Source organism: Dermacentor andersoni, chromosome 1 (genome assembly GCF_023375885.2).
Source record: "Dermacentor andersoni chromosome 1, qqDerAnde1_hic_scaffold, whole genome shotgun sequence".
Classification (NCBI taxonomy): domain Eukaryota; kingdom Metazoa; phylum Arthropoda; class Arachnida; order Ixodida; family Ixodidae; genus Dermacentor; species Dermacentor andersoni.
In genome coordinates this window covers 220557743-220576782 of record NC_092814.1, presented here as the reverse complement: position 1 = coordinate 220576782, position 19040 = coordinate 220557743, and the positions used below count along the sequence as shown (strand labels likewise).

Genomic DNA, 19040 nt, shown 5'->3' with positions numbered 1-19040 from the left:
ACATGCGCGAAGTGGAGCGTTGCTTCGTGGTACAGTAAAAAAAATTGTAGTTAATGTTCACATAGCTTCTCAAACCACTGACGCCTGTCAGAGTAGCGCAGTTATAGCAAGCCCGAAACCTGGGCGCGCGTTGCCACATCGGCCTTTCTTTCCTCCTTCGCTCTGCATTTCTCCGCATTTGACGTGCAAAATTGGATATTTTTCGTCCTCTGCTTTTGTTTCCCTGGGAATGTGGAGTGCCCCTGATACCTTTCTTTCCTATTATCCTTTCGATTGCTCAATGTGCTCAGCTTTCGATGAGGCGGTCGCGGTGTGGCTTGAGACTGTACCTGTACGTGGTTGACTGACCAGTGCGTAAGCGGTTTGTGATTTAACGGGACCACTACCTCAAATTTTCAGTTCTGATAAGAAGCCCACGCAGCGACTCGGCACACTTGAAGCAGCTTTATACATGGCATGTATCTTGAATTTGATCGCATGAAAAGACGATGTAATTGATGATTCGTTGCGCGTTCAGGAAACTGATGCCCCATACCGTGATTACCGAGATGGCAGCTATATATGAAAAACCCTTTCCGCCAGTGTACTCCTTTAATCAATTTCACAGGCAATCATCAAAAGAATGCTTTCACTGGGCGGAGTGGTGTCAATTTGCATCCTCTTTTTCATCTATATTTCGTTTGCGCATAGTTAACTGCATCAAGTTTTGAAGTACGCGTACGACGAAAGTACGTACCAGATGTCTGAAAAAGAAGTGTTTATTTTCAATGCTATTGTGGCAGAAGATAAGCACCTGCACTGGATAATATTAATAATACCTTTATTGATGTTATAAGGCAGTCCACATTCACCGCCGCACCGAAGCACACAGTCATTGTGGGTGGGCAGGCCGTGCAACACTAAAGTAATATCGATGCATCCTAAGCCTCAACAAAATACAGAAAACTGATTGAAGATTTAGTAGTTGAAACACTGAATGTTGCTAAGTCATCTTTGGCATCAATGATGCTTTAACTCGTTGTTTACAATATTTTACGGATCAGATAATTTTCTACCAAAAACATGTAGACAGCGCAATTGTCCACTGAAGAATATATAAGAGAGCAGATAACACACATTAGTTACGTATTGCACGCACATGCACATTCAAGGAAAGTGGTTTCTCAACTTCACATGCTAGTAAATCCTGAGCTTAAGATGCACAGTCACCAGCTGCTGGCGATCGCTTTCTTGATAATATGGCTATTCTTCTGCGTAGTTATGCTGCGTCATTAAAAAAAAATTGAAGTCATTGCTAGCGCAGACGACCCGATGAAACACGCCTCCAAAGCAAGGCACGATATGCTGCTCGGACAACCTTGCTGAAACCAGTCGATAAGTATACTAACGCAGAAATGGAAGATAGGAAGAAGGGGCGGAAAGAAAGAGCAACAGGGTAGATCTAACAGAATAAAATAGAACACACAGTACAGATCAGACACAGTAGGGCCGGTCACTGAAGGTCACACAGAATGTTAAATAGAAGAAATAGTATCGACGCTACAAACATGAACCTAAGTTAGTTAACTCTAGAAAAGTTAGTGCGGTTTGCACAAACGCTGCCGTGTGCTCACGGTGCTCTGGGTCGCACAGCTCCGACGCCTGTCGTGCAGAAAACCAAAAGTGCGCCAATTGTCAGGGCTCTCACGATGCAACTTCGAAGAATTGCCCACATGTGAAAAATGAGGCGAAAGTCTTGAGGCAAATGGTCAGGGATGGTTCGTCGCACAGGGAGGCTGCCGCTAAGGTGCGACGTCGACGCTCACGTCGTCAAAGATCTAGGAAACCCACTGCTATTGCTAAGGATGCACCGCGTCCACTGACAGTCCAGAAACTTACGCATACAACTAGCAATAGCAGCAATGAGATTCCTCAGCAGAAAGTCTCCAATATCATTGCCTCAAGCGAGGAGTGGCCGCCATTGCCACAGCTACATCCACCAGCGGAGCGACAAGATGTAGCACGCTCGCCGAATCACGCTTCACCTTCTGGCAGCAACCAAGACAACGACAAACAAGTTGTCACCATGATAAGGGCCCTTATGAACACGCTACGAGCACTACTGACCGCCATACACACTCCGGCGGCTCGAGGCGCACTTCAAATACTGGATGCCCTGTATCCGGTACTGTCCGGTCTTGAGAAGCACCATGGCTGCTCCTCTACATTCGTTCCTTAGAGAAGTCAAGGAAGCGTCTATCTTCCAATGGAATGTCAGAGGCATTAAATCGCGCATTTCGGACTTTCGTCCGTTTGTATTTAAGAACAAATTTCCAATAATCGTCCTTTGTGAACCAAACGTTGAGAGCGCCATCCGCCTATCAGGATATGAAGCTTTGATGTCTGCCACCTGTACCGACCGCAGCAAAGTCATCGTTTATATCAGATGCGATTTCACATATGTTTTACACCCAGTGGCACCTGATGACGACAATCAGTATGTGTGTTTGACTATAAAATGCAAGAACGTCGCACTCACGCTCATAGGTGCCTACATTTCACCTTCGAGTCGATTTGACAGCGCAAGGCTAAGTACAATTTTAACAGCGACACCTGGACCATGGGTTATTACCGGCGACTTCAATGCGCATCATCCGCTATGGGGAAGCTTAAAGATGGACTGTCGAGGAAGACGTGTACTATCCTTCGCGTCGGATCATGAGCTCTGCTGCCTAAATGATGGCAGTCCCACCTTTCTGCGGGGATTGACATACAGCAGCTGCCTGGACTTGACTTTTGTTTCAAGATGCCTCAGTGCCAGTGTGAAATGGTTCACGGACAACGAAACGCATGGTAGTGACCACGTTCCAACATATGTTAAAATCGACGGCATACGCAGGTCACACTCTACTACAGTTCTTCATCACATCGACTGGCCTAAATACACGTTGCTCATGGAGAAGAATAGCCAAGAGATCCAGGATTGTCTGCCTGGCAACATCGAGAAGCTAATTAACGCCGCTGCTCAAGAAGCCACAAGATCTTTTAGGCCTGTTCCTAAATTTTCTGAATTCGAAGCAGAATTGGAGCGGCTTCGAGCAATCCGCCGTCGCGCGGAAAGAAGGTACAGGCGCACCAAGTCCATCTACGACCTAAGGGAGGCGAGACGCATACAGAAGAAGATCCAGCGTCGGATCAACTCCCTGCAGTCTCTAAGATGGAAAACCTTCTGTGATACCCTTGATCCGCATAAACCCCTCTCACATGTTTGGAGAACAGTGCGTGGTCTTCGAACATCACCGCAACAACGCCACCCCTTCAAATGCCTGGCTCTCTATCAAGGTCGCAGAGAGATCGACGTAGCGGAGGACTTCTGTTTCAAGGTTGCTGGTCTACCGCCATCGTTCGCTACACGTGATCCCCGTGATGTTCCAATCTCGCGAGATTCTCGTATGGACAATTTGTTTTCCATCGAGGAGTTGCAGGCGGCGTTGGCAGCGTGCAGACGTTCCTCGTCGCCTGGGCCTGACGGGGTGACATACGCAGCTCTTGGAAACCTCGGTCACACAGCCCGGCATGCACTTCTAGACGTGTACAATAATTCATGGTGTGAAGGAGAAGTTCCAGCTGCATGGAAGTCTAGCCGCCTTGTGCCTTTGCTCAAGCCAGGTAAATCACCCCTAGACGTGGCGTCTTATCGTCCCATTGCTCTGGCCAGTTGTCTAGGAAAGGTTATGGAGAGGATGGTGCTGACGCGTCTAGAGTGGTATCTAGAACATTACAAGTTATATCCTGACGCTATGGCAGGCTTTCGACGCGGACGCTCTTCTATAGACAACGTCATAGATCTTGTCTCGTCTGTTCAGCACGAAAAAAGCCTCAGGAGACTGTCAGCGGCGATGTTCCTGGATGTTAAAGGCGCATATGACAACGTAACCCATCAAGCCATCCTGGACGCCTTGGGTGATGTCGGCCTCGGCGGCCTTGTATTTCGGTGGATATCCAGCTTCTTGAAGGACAGGTCATTCTTTGTGCAAACAGAGGACGGTGCGTCATCACAACGCAACACCTACCGAGGCGTACCACAAGGCGGAGTCTTGAGCCCCACTCTATTTAACCTGGTGCTCATCGACCTGGTTCACACCCTTCCGGAATCCGTCCATGTGTCGATCTATGCAGACGATATATGCATTTGGTCATCAGGAGCGACGCGTCCTCAGGTGCGCGCCAGACTTCAAAAAGCGGCCACAGTAACATCAGGTTATCTTCGAGCACGAGGTCTGGAGCTGTCCTGCGAGAAGTGCTCTATAGTCGCTTTCACGCGTAAAGCAATGAAACCGTACGTTATCAGAATTAATGGACAGCCAATTGCCTACGAGAAGACGCACCGCTTTCTAGGAGTGATAATCGATCGAGACCTTTCCTGGAGTACTCATGTCTCCTACCTAAAGAGGAAATTAGTCATGATAACCCACTTGCTCAGATTTCTTGCGGGAAAGTCATGGGGTGCGTCTGTGAGTGCGATGCTCCAACTCTATAACGCACTGTTCCTTGGTCTCCTGCGCTATAGCTTACCTGTACTATGTGGGACCGGCAAGACCAACCTCCGTGCCCTCCAATCTGTACAAGCTCAAGCTCTGCGAATTTGCCTTGGTCTTCCCAGATGTGCGTCCACGGCAGCAACAATAGCCATCGCGCATGACCACCCCATCAACACGTATCTTCAAGTCGACACCTTAAGGATGCATATCAGGCACTTCGCCCGACTTCCATCGCATCATCTCGCCTCCCTTCCTGCCGCTCGACCTCGTTCAGCGTTTAGCAAGATTATTGCCGCCAACCATGGAACTTTACCGTTGAACTTCACGCCTGCAGCACGACCATCTCAACCGCTGTGGTGCCTCCATCCACTCCAGGCTCTTCTTGTTATTCCCGGTATTAAAAGGAAAACGGAGATGTCAACTTTCGCCCTCAAACAAACCGTGCTTTCAATGCTACATGAACAGCACAGAGGACGCATCCACGTTTACACAGACGGTTCTGTATCCTCTAATAGTTCAGCTGGAGCAGTGGTGATTCCCGCAGAGTGCGTTACCCTCAAGTTCAAGACATCTCACATCACATCATCGACGGCTGCAGAACTCGCAGCTATCCGTGCTGCTCTGGAGTTTATTGTTCACAAATCATCACATTCATGGTCCATCTTATGTGACTCAAAGGCAGCTCTTCAGTGTCTGATGTCCCCTTTCAACCATGGACCAAATGAGCAACTAGTCGCAGACATCCGACTACTCCACCATCACGCAATCAACAAGGGACACAACATCATCTACCAGTGGATACCGGGTCACTGTGGAATTTCAGGAAATGACAGTGCGGATGACGCTGCCCGGTCGGCTCATGATGGTGCCCAGATTACACCCATACCGCTGTCAAGAACAGATGCAGCCACAAGTCTTCGCTCCCTCGCCCGCGAGCTTACACAGAATCTGTGGAACACCAGTGCATTCACTAATGCACGTCTCCACAAATTGGATCCACGTCTGCAACTCCGCCTACCACCAGGGTTGCCACGAGCGGAAGCAACACTTCTGTGCCGCCTGTGGCTCGGCGTGGCATTCACAAACTCCTATTCATTCCGCATTGGAATGGCCGACAGCCCTACTTGTGACACCTGCGGCTGCGAGGAGACGATTGAACACCTCCTTTGTGACTGTCCCCGTTACGCAGTGCGAAGAAAAGTGCTCGTGACCGCTCTCGCAAAACTGGACAATCGCCCCTTTACAGAGGAAAAAGCTCTAGGACACTGGTCCAGACGGGCTTCGGCACTCAAGGCCTTAAGGGCTTTGTTGAAGTTTTTAAGGACATGCCAATTGTGTGACCGCCTCTGAACGTTGTAGCGCGTAGTTTCGCGTTACTGTGTCAATTTTCTTTGTTTTTCCATTTTTTTTCCTCTTCTTCTTTCTCCTATTATTCCCTTTATCCCTTTCCCCAGCACAGGGTAGCCAGCCGGGACTTACACTGGCTAACCTCCCTGTCTTTCCTCTCCTTTGTCTCTCTCTCTCTCTAGAAAAGTAAGTAGAGCGCGGTGAGCCTGATCACGTTTAGATGCACAACCAGTGGGGTACAAACATTCGTCGAGTGCCGTACACCGCAGGCCAAGGAGATGATAGTCTCTCACTAGTGACATGCGCTGCGCACTGAAAGCGGGACACTTCAATATCAGGGGCTGATATGCCTCGCAGCAGCCGCAAGACGCACACGATGGACTGGCCACACGCTTTTGTCTGTATAAACGTTCGGGCACGCTCACGCAGCCAACCCTCAGCTTGAGTAGTTGCGCTCTAGCGCGACGAGGCAAGCCTCGACCTCTAACATGGGGCGGGAACGTTTCATTGGCGACGCGCTGGTCTGGATACTGCTTTATTCCGGAAACACTTATTCACCCAGTAAAACTCTATAGTGATGTGTGTTTAGATATCGTATCAGTGTACTCGGCACTCATGCATCCAAATAATGCTACTGATGCAACCATGTCGACATATAGTGCAATAATAAAGTCGCAGTTTCGCCCGAAAGACGCAGTATGGATTGCGATAGCAAATTAGTGGACAGGGATGCGAAGTAAGGATAGTAGTTTTATCGGCCGTATGAACTTGTAAACACTGGCATACTAACTAAATTAACAAGCATGGTGTCACGCGCGCACAAGCAAACACGAACACATCTCACTCGATGATCGCGGAAACTCGCTGTAAAAAACGCGGGTGTGAGGAAGCACGGCAGCAGCAGCGAGCGAATTTACCTTCGTGCTGGCTCTCGCATCACAGCGAACTAAGCCGCGCAAAGACAGCGCGCGGCGGCTTTCAAGATACAGCAGGTCGGAGTAGAACGCGCCTACCATCCCCCCAGAGCCTTGCGCGACGGAAGACGGCGCACTTCTTCCCCGCTTCCCTCCCTTGCGTGCGCGAGATTGAGCCGCCATCGCCGGTCCACCCTCGCACGCTTTCGCTGGCTCACACAGCATACGGTGCGCGGCGACGATTTCATCGCCCTTTGACTTCATACGGAACGTCACGGTGACGGCAGAAATGCGCCTGAAGTGTCCATATAATTGCTGTCGCAATGAAATGCTTTTACGCTAAAGCTATCCATAAGAGCCGATGCTAGTGAGTTGTGATGGTGGGCATATTATTACCAAAGGTGGCCGGCGAATCGTAAGCAGCACTTACGAACTAAAAACTGTGTATTCGGACGTAGAATCCGAAGGAATGACCAGCTCTTGTAGGAGACAATTCATGGTCACTTGAACTACCTGTGGATTCCTTCTCGTGAACCATGCGTGATCAAAGGGCTCAGGCACAACGAAGCCATGGTTTTGTGTAGAATATATTTGTTGCAGCGCGAAAAGCAGTAGACTAGTTAACACGGCTAGTTGGGCTAGTTGGTGATTGAACATGTTCCTACGGGTGGGCAGCGCAACCAGGACAAAGGACAAAAGGAAGTAAACTATACGAGCGCATACTAACAAGTGGTTTATTTTTTCAAACAAGTGAAGAAATATACAGATAAATATCTTTCCAGCTTCGTGCGAAAGAACCGTGCGCGTGGACCGTGGCAAAATGAGCGGCTGCGGCTTTGCGCATGGGCTTCACAGTGCGTCAGCATCTTTGGCGGTGGCACACGGAAAGGAAGCGCCATTGTTCCTGATACGCGATAGGCTCGACGTACATTTGAGAGCGCTTCAATACGATAGCGCACGAACGCAGTCACGTGGTTTTATTCCATATATCGCGGGCTTTTCGTAAACGCCGAAATAAATCCCCCCGAAGCTGTACGTTGCCACACAAAAAAAAATTGCAACGGTCGTTTCTGTGAACCCGCTTTACAACTAACTCACTGAAACGCACTTGGCCCTAAAGTGAATATTATTTTTTTTTCATAATCGATCTTAGTTAATTAACTCATTAAGCGGAATATAAAAAAATGGTCGAACGAGTGCCACATGACGGCAAACCAAATGTCGTTGGTTGCATTCAGCTGCGGTTAACCACTTTTAAAATTCTCGGTTCAAATTACCTGAAACACCCTGTATAAGCGATTGCAACACAACATATACAAATCCTAAGAACGGACGATCAGAAACAAGGCAAAGAAAGCAAAAAAAAACAGGAAAGAAAAAAGGCATACATTGAAAGTGACCTTCGTGCCTTGTATCAAGTAGGCTGAGCTCACGTGCGTATTCCTTGTCTGATAGTGAAACCGAAGCCTGGTTGACGCATGTGTCTCCCATTCTTTTAATGTGGAAGGCTTCGATGATTTCGCGAGTTGTTCGACAATTATGAAACATAAACAGAGCGCTCGTGTCGTCCATTCCTTGTCCCTTATCTGTATCGCGCTGCACTTAGGCGTGAAAATGTTACCCTACCCATTCGCCAAACTTGCTGTGTTTATAAAAATTTGCTTTTGCACGTGCGCTAACCCTAGATGATACATCACATGAAGGTTTCCTTGCATTTGTTGCATTTATTTGTTATCTTCTTTGCTATTTCTTGCTTTCTTCGCCCTCTTGTTTCGGATCATGGGTTCCTTGAATTTTTACGTTTTGAGTTGCAATCGCTTATACATACATACGGTTTACAATATAATATTCAGCTGAGAATAGGTGCTCGTCCTGCGTGCCTCATCTACGTCTGAGTCATTTCGCGTTGCAACAAATAGGTTACCATACCAACTCGGCCAACTATCGATCCTTTTCGGGTAGGATACAGACAGGATCGGCATTCACTCCAACGTTTCTGGTCATGATGATTCTTTCCTCCGCACAAACTTTAACGAAGGAGGGGACGCGAAACGCATCTGCCAGTGCTCCAGTGTAGAGAGAGAGAGAGAGAGAGAGAGAGAGAGAGAGAGAGAGAGAGAGAGAGAGAGAGAGAGAGAGAGCGCTTGTTTTACATACTGGCGAGAAAAGGATTTCCTCATACCTGTGTGCAGCATCTAGGACCAAATTCACGAAGCTTTTATTTGTAAGTGCTCTTTGTCATTGGCCAACCGACTTAGCCAACCGACCAGCTTCGCTATTAGTTGGCATATTTATTTATTTATTTATTTATTTATTTATTTATTTAAAGTACCTTACAGGCCCCTTGACAGGGCATTGAGTAAAGGGGGTAATAGAAGTGCAAAGTGTCTCGACAGAGTACAAACATACGGCTCAAATTTGCAATTAACACAAAGAAACGGAGGAATCGATGATAATTTGGTATGACGGCAATATAAGTTTTGGCAGGATAGAGGATAACACAAAAATATTGGCTGGGATGATACACATGGCAAAATTGCACACAAGAACTACAAAGTATACCAATTACAATGACGACAGTAAAAAGAAAAGAAACTACAACCAAAGATAGACAGCCAAATATGCGGATTCTAGGCGCAGAAACCCGTAGCATTGTTTGAAAGACGCACAAGGGTAGAGCATAATAAAAAAACGCAGGGCCTAATCGCGTACAGAGTAAAAGCGTTTTTCAATATAAGAAATGCAGTCGGGTGCAAAGTGGGATACTGGGGGGAAGAAAGCAGGAAAACACGTGCACTGGTACAAGAAATGACGGATGTCTTTCGTCTTAAAGCGGCAAAAATAACAAATAACTAAATACGTGGTTGGCATACAGGACGTGGCACAAGAAGTAAAACAAAATTTGAGAAACTAGTGGTAAATTTTTATTGCGAAAAGAAAGAGTGCAGAAGTTGACGGAAACTATCGTGGTCTGATTCGGATGCGATGTTCCCTGGAAGACCATTCCACAAACGTATGACGCGAGGAAGAGCAGATGAGTTGAAGGCATCAGTTGACCCCTACAATTGCGTGAAACTTAAGTGATTATGCAACCGACGTAATGTAATGAATGGAGCATCAAGGAGAAGTGGGAATGGTCTGTTGCTGTATGTGTATTTGTGAAAAAGGCATAAAAAGGCAATGTCGTGGCCAGTACTAAGGGGTTGAAGTGAAATATTGAGTTTAATTTGCGTTATGCTGTAATGACTGTCACACTTGCGTGAAATGAAATGGGCGGCCCTATTCTGAACCGCTTCAAACATGTTAATTAAATAATTGTGGTAGGAGGACCAGATGACGCGGCGAATTCAAGCTGCGGGTGAACAAAGGTTTGATAAGCTAGTTGACGAACGTGAGTGGGACAGCTATGTAAATTTCGACGTAAATATCCTAAAGATTTTTAAGCTTTTGCACATATGGTGGTAATATGGTAAGACCAGGAGAGGCTTGGTGTGAAATGCATACCAAGGTACTTATGAGATGATGCCTGCGACAGTGGGTAACTAATGGTGTAGCAGTAGTTGGAAATGTTTTGCTTGCGTGTGAAGGGGATTATTTTGCATTTTTCTGTATTCAGTGACATGAGCCATTTTTTACACCAGTTGGAAATTTGGTAAAGGTCGTTTTGCAGCCTTAAGTGGTCGTCGGTACAGGTTATTGGACGATATATGATGCAATCATCAGCGAAGATTCGCATGCAGGAAGAAATGTTTTCTGGCAAGTCGTTTATATAGATTAAAAACAATAGGGGGCCGAAGACGCACCCCTGTGGTACGCCCGAAGTTAGGTGAGAAAGGGAGGATTGGAAACTGTTAATAAGTGTGAACTGCTCGCGGAGTGAAAGGAAGGTACGGAGCCCAGATAAAGTTAGCGAGTCTAATCGGAGGGCAGATAATTTAGAAATCAGGCGGCGATGGGCGACACGATCAAAAGCTTTTGAAAAATCAAGAAAGATGCAGTCAGTCTGGAGGTTATTGTTCATGTTGCAATGTAGTTCTGTACTTGATTCTAGTAGCTGGGTTTCGCAAGAGAAACTTTTTCTGAATCCGTGTTGGTTGTTAAAAAAACAAATTATTAGATTCTAAGTGTCGGTAAACATGAGAAGCGATTATGTGTTCAAGAAGTTTGCACCATATGCAAGTTACGGAAATTAGACTGTAGCTTTGAGGAATATGTCGGAGGGAAGTTGACCTGTCGCTAAAGACTGCCTGAAAAGGTGGTATAAAATGTTAGCAAAAACAGAGACGGTGTTTTTAAGAATCTTAAAGTTAATATTGTCAATGCCGGCGGAAGTGGATAATTTAAGGTTAATAATTAGAAGTATTATGCCATCGGCAGTCATTTAGATCGGCTCCATATATGCGAGCTGAACTTCAGGTACGTATGGAACGTCAGAATGGTCTTCTCTGGTGAAGACAGATGAAAAGAACGTGTTAAATGCCAAGGTGCAATGACTGTCTGAAAGTGGAACATGATCATCGTCTAGCAAAGATATCTGTTGCGGATTGTGATCGGGGGATACAAGTTTTGAAATCTTAGAATTAGAGTTCAGAAGGGAAGATAAATCACAAGAGAAATATTTTTGTTTAGCAGATTGTACTGTGGGAACAATAGTTTATCAAAAATTTTTTGTAAGCCTTCCATGCGGAAGGCATGCCATGTCGTTTCGCATTGCGGTATAAACGTTTCTTTTTGTTTCTGAGCTGCCGGAGGGACTTAGTAAACCAGGTGTTTGATTAATCGTATTTGACTGTTATGAGCGGGACGTACTGATTTGCTAGCGCACACAATTTGGCTCGGTAAAGCACCCAGTTATCATTGATGGGATGACTGTCGAAGGATGATAGGCATGTGTCAGTGTAGAAGGTTACAAGTTCGACATTAATTTTCCTGTAGTTGGCTTTACTGTAATCGCGAATTTTTTAGCTGTCGGTGCCGGAGAAGGGTAGCGGAATGTTAAAGGAAACTTGAAGGAGTCTTACTAAATATCATCTAACAGTTCCAGCGTAAGAACGTTCTTGCGAATACGGACCATAATGTTCCCAGAAGAACCGCGCACAAGGCGAAAGAAAGTGTCGCGTCTCCTCGCAATTTTAGGCGGCTGTAAATAAATGAACGTATGGTAGCGCGCTTTTTGTTCCAAACACAGCAGTGCTTAGCTGAAGTAATTACCGGCACCGACTGCCAGACGAACACCGGCTGCTGCAGCTACCGCCACTGCCATCGCAGCAGCAGCAACGATAGCACCAGAAAAAAGGCCGTGATGAGTACGTTACCCATTGGCCTATACTGCTGGCGAAAAAAAAGACTACGGCTGTTTGTTTTTCATGCGCAAAGACGGCTGGCAACAGTCTGTTAATCCTATCAGTGGTTGTAATCTTCGTGGAATTACTAGGTGAAGTTGTGCAATGAGTTATTTCGGGGGTACGTTCGTTAAGTTCGCACGAACACCTACTTTTTTTCAGACTGGTGGTACCTGCGACACATTTCTTCCTTCCTGGCGACGAGAAGGCTGCGATAGTTTCCTGCATTCCGTATGATAAAACTGAACATCAAAAATGAGTTTCGCTTGTGCTGTTCCCAGCATCTGGTGTCAGTGGTCGTGACAATTGTATACGTTGAAATTGTTCTATGAAACAACTGCTATAAGGTGCTTTTTTTTTCTTTATCATTCCTGCACTTGCAGGCCGTCGAACAACGCATGAATTCTAGAAAAAAAATGTTTGGACTTTCCGAGCAAGCTTGATTACAGTTCTTTCACGGGCCTGTTTCTTGGCAGAAGGGACTACACACGAAGAACTCTATGCCTCTACATGCCTCTATCTACAACAGCGTGGTACTGCGAATGCAGCCATTACCAGTCAGTCAAACGCCATTTTATTTTCATACGATACGATGCAGTGCTATTCGCGTCCAGATAGTATCACTGTTGGTCTTAAGTATGTCATTTTTATCATCTGGGTTAAAAGAGGAACTTGCCCTATACGATCATGCTGTGACGCAACACGGTGAATGAATGAGGCGCGCCGCGGCGGTAGGTTGTATTGGCCGCAACTGCAACGTTAATGCCGTGCCACAATCAGGCAGAAGTTGCCACCGTTCTAGAACCTTTGTTCACGACAGCTTTCATTGAGAAGCTGGCCGTGCATGATGAGTAATTTAGATCAAGGAGCATGCGCAGCAAGTAAGGGCTTATCAAGGAGCTTAACACTTTACAGATGCATCCCAGGAGCTCGCCAGTGCTTTGTTCGAAAGAGAGGCGAAAATGCCGCGATGTTTCGGTGGAACGTGGGCGCAAAAGGCGAAGGAAACGCCCACGCGTGTGCAGTCTGCATTCTCGGTAGTTTTGCGTGCGTGGCGGAAAATAGATTGCCGGGTTATGGAAGACAAATTACTTCGAGCAAAGGAGAAACGGTCTTAAGCTCGTTTGTATCGTGCTACGCACGGAAGCCCACGAGTGAACATTTTTCTCATGAAAGCGCGGCGCGACTGTAGGTGTATGAAGCGTCGCTGTGTTATTGCCACGCGCGCGTTCTGGGTGTTACCCGCAAATTTCCTTTAGCGTTGAGCTTGCTGCTGCTGCTGCGCTGTCAACTTGGGGATAACATTCTTAACACATCTTTCGCAAGATACCTCGAGTGCTCTTGAGAGCTGCCTGCAGCAAGCATCTGTAATTCGTCCCGAGGTCATGTGTGGTCACTGAAACAAACTCGCCACGCCATCTGGAGTATATATTATGGATTGCGTACATATGTATAATGAAAGTACTACTTTAGCAGAAGTCAGGAATGACCGTCTGGGATAAGTCAGCGTGCGTGCTCTCGTTTGCGGCATGTTCATTTACGTATGCTACTTGCAGTTAATTGCAACTACCCCTGTGGAAGTATTCTGTAAGTGTACACCTAGTGGACATGTCCATTTTGTCTGCTGATGAAGTGCTGATTGGCTGGAGGCGCCTGTCTCCTTCTGACGCGTATCCCAGCCCACTACTCCAACGTAATTGACGAGACCAGTTTAATGCGAATAAGTTACCGTCTCATATCATAAACCATTCGTGCAGGTTGTGAAGCATCCTTTTGTGGAAAAGTCATGGGATTGAAAGGGCACAACACGAGAGGTCGACCCACGGTACAATCATGAATGAAGGGAGAAGTGCTTTATTGAAAGGCAAGGATTTTTGCCGGTGTGTGAATGACATGTTTTCATATAAGGCGCGTGTATGCGATGTTGTTTTCATTGGAAGGAAGAAGAAGATCAAAAGATAGCAGGGTGGGAAAAAAAGAGTGAGTAAAGTTAATGGGTATACCTTCAACGGGCATACGATCTTCACTGTGCCCTGCGTGCAATGTAGGAGAGGAAATAGCACGCTTATCCTGAAATTGCTACCTCATTGCACTCCAAAGAACCATCCTATTAGTCGCACTCAATGTACCTCAGGGTTCGCACCTTGAGCTACGACATGTACTTGGACCGTGAACTAGTACCACCGGTGTGTATCCGTGCTACTAAGGCGCTCCTACCTTTTCCGACCTTAACGAGATACTTTAATGCTCTGTGTTATGTGTTGTATTCTCTGTTTATATCGATTCATTTAACATCGCACTTACCTGCAGTAGCATGCCAGGCGCGCCGCCAGGCAACCCTCTCCAGTTTTCAACAAAGAGCCCCTCCTTAACGGATGAGATGATATCGAAAAAATTCACGCTTCACTGGAGCATCAAGTGGACTCTGGCGACAGTTTCCGAGAATGCAATTTGGGAAAAGTGGGTGAACAATAAACCTAAAGGCCACCGCTGTTCTGAAACTATTATTATTATTATTATTATTATTATTATTATTATTATTATTATTATTATTATTATTGTTATTATATGAAAACACACAGCGATTGAAACAGGGAAGGAGCAGGCTGGCAACTACCATTGAGAGGGGCACAAAGCCTGCGACTCTTTAGGAAGGAGGGGATAGAAAGGAAGTTGAAGATAAGAAGTGAAATAAAGAAGAAACAGCAATATGACAGGCCACAATGACGAAAGTAAAGCAGGAACATACACACAGGAACAGAAAAAAAAAAGAAAACGTGCAAGTCAAGTCGCACTGATCAGAGAAGGATGTACAAATAGAAAGTTAGCAAAAAATATTTCTTCCCTTGCAAACACTCTCACAAACGGGAAGCTAAGCGAGTTTCTCGTAGAAAAGTAAGCAGCGTGCGAAGAGCCTGGTCGCGTCGAGAAGCACAGCCACTCGGACGCAGGCAATGATCTAGGGTCGTACACTGCAGGCCATGTAGGCTATAGTCCATTAGTAGCGACGTGTGCTACTAAGGAAAGCAGGGCACTCTAATGCGCTCCAGTGTGTCGCAGGAACCGTAAGAAGAACATGACGGACAGCCTACACGTCCTTGCCGGTATAAACATAAACAGTCGGACACCAGGACACTACCAACTCTTGAGTAATAGCGCTCTAGCACAAAAAGGCAAGCCGCGACTACGAACACGGGGAGGAAAGTATCCGTTTGTAACATGCTGGTCTGAGTGCTGCTTGACTAGGTATCTTCGAATGAACAGACGAGCATAGTCAAGTCTACACAAAATTTCCGAACAGTCACATTCGTTGTGTGCACAAGAGGAAGCCAGTCCATTGACCTCCTTGTTTCCAGCGATACCTACGTGCGAAGGTATCCGCTGGCAGACTTAATGATGCTACGCATAACTGGGCGATCCGCGTCACTTCTCTGTAGTATTCTGAGGGCAGCGCGGGAGTCCGTATGGGTGACAACCTTCATTGTTCTTAACTCGCCGTGCACGTACTTCAAAGCAGCATCAATCGCTGCCAGCTCCACAGTTATTGATGATGTTGGATGCGGTATGCAAAACGCCCGTCGGATGTCAGTTGAAAGGCAGAAGGAAGCTGCAGAGGCGCCTTGGCAATCGCTGTGTACAGCTGCGTCCGTAAATATTTTAACATAATGCCAAATCTTTCGAATAAGTGTGAGTGGCCCAATTCGAATAGCGTCGGAACAGGCAGTGTCGACTTTTTGTGTATCTCTGGAAGTGCAAGATAAACAGGGAATAGACATTTGCTGAAACCTTTCAGAGGTGTAGCTGTAGTAGCACCTTCGCAACTGCTAGTAATGGCTTTAAACGAAGCCGCCATTTTCCCCTTGCGAGAGAAAGGACGCTGAATCAGCCGTTTAAGAAGTACTTGACTATCCGATGCGCGGTGCAGACGCAATTTCGCGGAGAGAGTTGTGGTCCGCTTGCAGCCTCAGGGGCAACTCGTGTACTACACTAAGTAATGGAATTGATTGTGCCTCACGAGGTAAGCCAAGCATAGCTCGGAGGGCAACCCGGTGGTCACGTTTAAGTTGGGCCATCAAACTAGGCGGCATATTCAGGACTGGCAACTCGTACATCACGCCAGAGAGTACAGATAGATACACCTGTAGTGCTGTCGTTTGGCCGCAGCCGGCACCCCTAGCAACCAAGGCCGCCACACATTTGAGGAGGGACTGTCATTGGCGCCGTGCAGATTTAACCATAGGGCGCCAGGAGAAGCGATCATCAATAATAACACCCATGTAACGGCGTTGTCGCACCCCTCTGTATTGGTGTCTCTCCAAGGTACAGTCGGCTTATGGTTTGACGAGCACGTTATCTGCGATGGTATGCAATTGCAGCCGACTTAACAGGTGCAATCTCCAACCCCACTTCATCCAAGGATTCTGCAGTCACATTTAGAGCTCTCCTCAAGCTTGCACGAAGGCGTGGACCAAGGTGCGAAGGGCCACTGATCCACAGAGTGATGTCATCAGCATAGACAGCTATGCCTATTGGGAAGTCGCATTCCTGAGGCAAACAGCTGGGAAGTCCAGCGAGAACGCAGTTAAAAAGAGGGTATAAAACGCTGTCTTGTGGAACTTCACGCATCACACTGCGAGATTCACTTATTGCTCCTCCAACGCGTACTTTCATTTTACGCTCTGATAGAAAATTATGAGGAAATAGAAGCAGGCGACCCGAAATTCCAGTAATCGCAAGTGCGACAATAATGCCCTTATGTGGTACCGAGTCGAAAGCTTGCTGTCTGTTCAAAAAATGACATATATGCGGTGTGCTTGATCTCTCGAGCAAATTCAGGCGATGATACAAGGTCTGCAATACTTTCCAGGGCTGAACGACAGCTACGAAAGCCGTTGATGACATCGGGAAAGAACTTAAGCTCCTGCAGCCTGACATCTTGACGAAACAGTACCATTCCTTCCATCAGCTTGACAACATTTCATGTTAGTGATATTGGTCGGTAGGACTTGAGGTGCTTTGTAGAGCGCCTAAGCTTTAAAATCTGTATCATCACGGATGATTTCCAATCATGTGGGATCACATAGGTTTGTCGAACTTCATTAGATTCGTCTAGTATACGTTCATGAAAAGCCTTATCAATGTTTCGTAAGATTTGTCAGGTGATACCGTCTTCACATGGGGCAGTGCAGCGCTTCGAGAGACTGAGAACGCGGTGTGATTTCTCGAGAGTGAAGTCTGCCTCGTCCATCTGGCAAGCAGAACCATAGCAAGCAGTTACGGTACTCTGACTTGTCAGAGACAAAAGGTTGCGGTTTGGGATATCACTTGACATAGAAGAGACGAAAAGGTGTGCAAATGCTTCTGCGGGAATTTTCGGTGACTGGCCAGTCGCTATGCAAAATTCTGCCGTTAGATTCTTGCAAACTACAGGAGTGCGGGGAGCCTTGAGTAAGCGCCGTTCACTCCTAAACCCACTTGCAGAATGCAACGAGCTACATAGGGCTGCCGAGATCTTGCGACGAAGCTGTTTAGCGTGCCGACGTATGGCTGCATCGTGGCGGTTATGCAGCGTCCAGTTGGTGCTTCTTTAGAGCGCTGTGCTCTCCTGTAAGCGCGGTGTCGACAGGCGCGGAGCCTGAAATCCTTAAGATTGGGGTTTCGTTTATCTTTGTTCTGTCGTCGTCGTACCGTACCTTGTTGTAGGCAATCACTCACCAGCTTGAACAGACTGTCAAATGATGACGCCTCTGGAATCAGCTGACAAAACTTGTCCCAGTTTGTCACTGTGTAGGTGGAAGTCTGGTGGTTCGAAGTAATTTGTGGCATCAACCAAATGTTTAGGTGAGCGAAGCCCCATGGGTCAGCTTCGCATGACCAGGCCAGGCGCACATCTCTCGTTGATATCGGAAGGTCGGTGGTGGATTGCTCTTTTTCTCTCCATAAATGTAGGTGATCTGTCATTGAGTGTTTGAAGACCGTGTTTGACAATAAGCTCGGTAATCTCCATCCCACGACGGTCTTGTGGGCGGGAACACACGCGCGCGAATGGTGAGCATTAAATTTCCACATAACACAAACGATGGACCACACCGAGAAATTAAGCAATCCGGTAGTGTGCTGTCCGAAGAACGTGCAGGCCGATTGGATATGCTTGCCACTGTCGTCGTTGCACTCCTAAGGCTTATAGTAACTGTTGTACACACGAATTCGGCGTCGCAGATGTCGTCTGCATCAATAACTATGAAATCGAAGTCAGCGCGTACATATATTGATGCTTTTTAAACATTGCGTGAATCCGCAGCGTCCACGCACTGAAAGGAGTCACATGACGGCGCTGCGCATGAAGCGTTGCTGTGGATACCTACAAAGCCTGGCAGCCTGAATTCGTCTTTTGTTATATTTGTTTACTGAAGCGATATAATTATGGTGGGGTTTTCAGTGCGAGGAGCCGAAGAGCTAGATCAGCATGGGGCAGTTGCAGTGACCTGACATTCCATTGCAGCACAAAGAGACGAGGTTTTCGACAAGTGTTCAGATTATTTCCATTTGAACGTCTAATGAAGGCCGTCAAGTATTGGAACGAGGGCCTACAAAAGCTGCTGTGCTGCTTATGCTGCAGGTGTCTGACGGCCAGCGATCAGAGCTCTGATGTTGACAAGCATCTTGATAAATTTTACAAGTTGGATGTCTTCGTTGGATAAGACCGTTTTAGGCACAGCCTTAGCAATATTCTTCACTGAGGCTGTGGTCGTGGCAGAGACTGGTTCCGACGCTTTTGATGACAGTGCTGGCCAGGACATCTCAGAAGGCACGCACCCCTGTTTCCTTCCGACGCATGGTGTCCCGTAGCATTCTTCGAGCGTGCAGCTACATCCTTAGTTGAGGCATTCGCAGCCGCTCGACGAGCACTACGACTA

General features: G+C 46.9%; 1 protein-coding gene across 1 annotated transcript in view; it reads left to right on the top strand.

Annotated features, from left to right (window-relative positions):
• LOC126547867 (netrin receptor DCC-like) overlaps positions 1 to 19040 on the top strand; it is a 150312-nt gene that overhangs the window by 93352 nt on the left and 37920 nt on the right. The gene's annotated exons all lie outside the window — the stretch shown is intronic.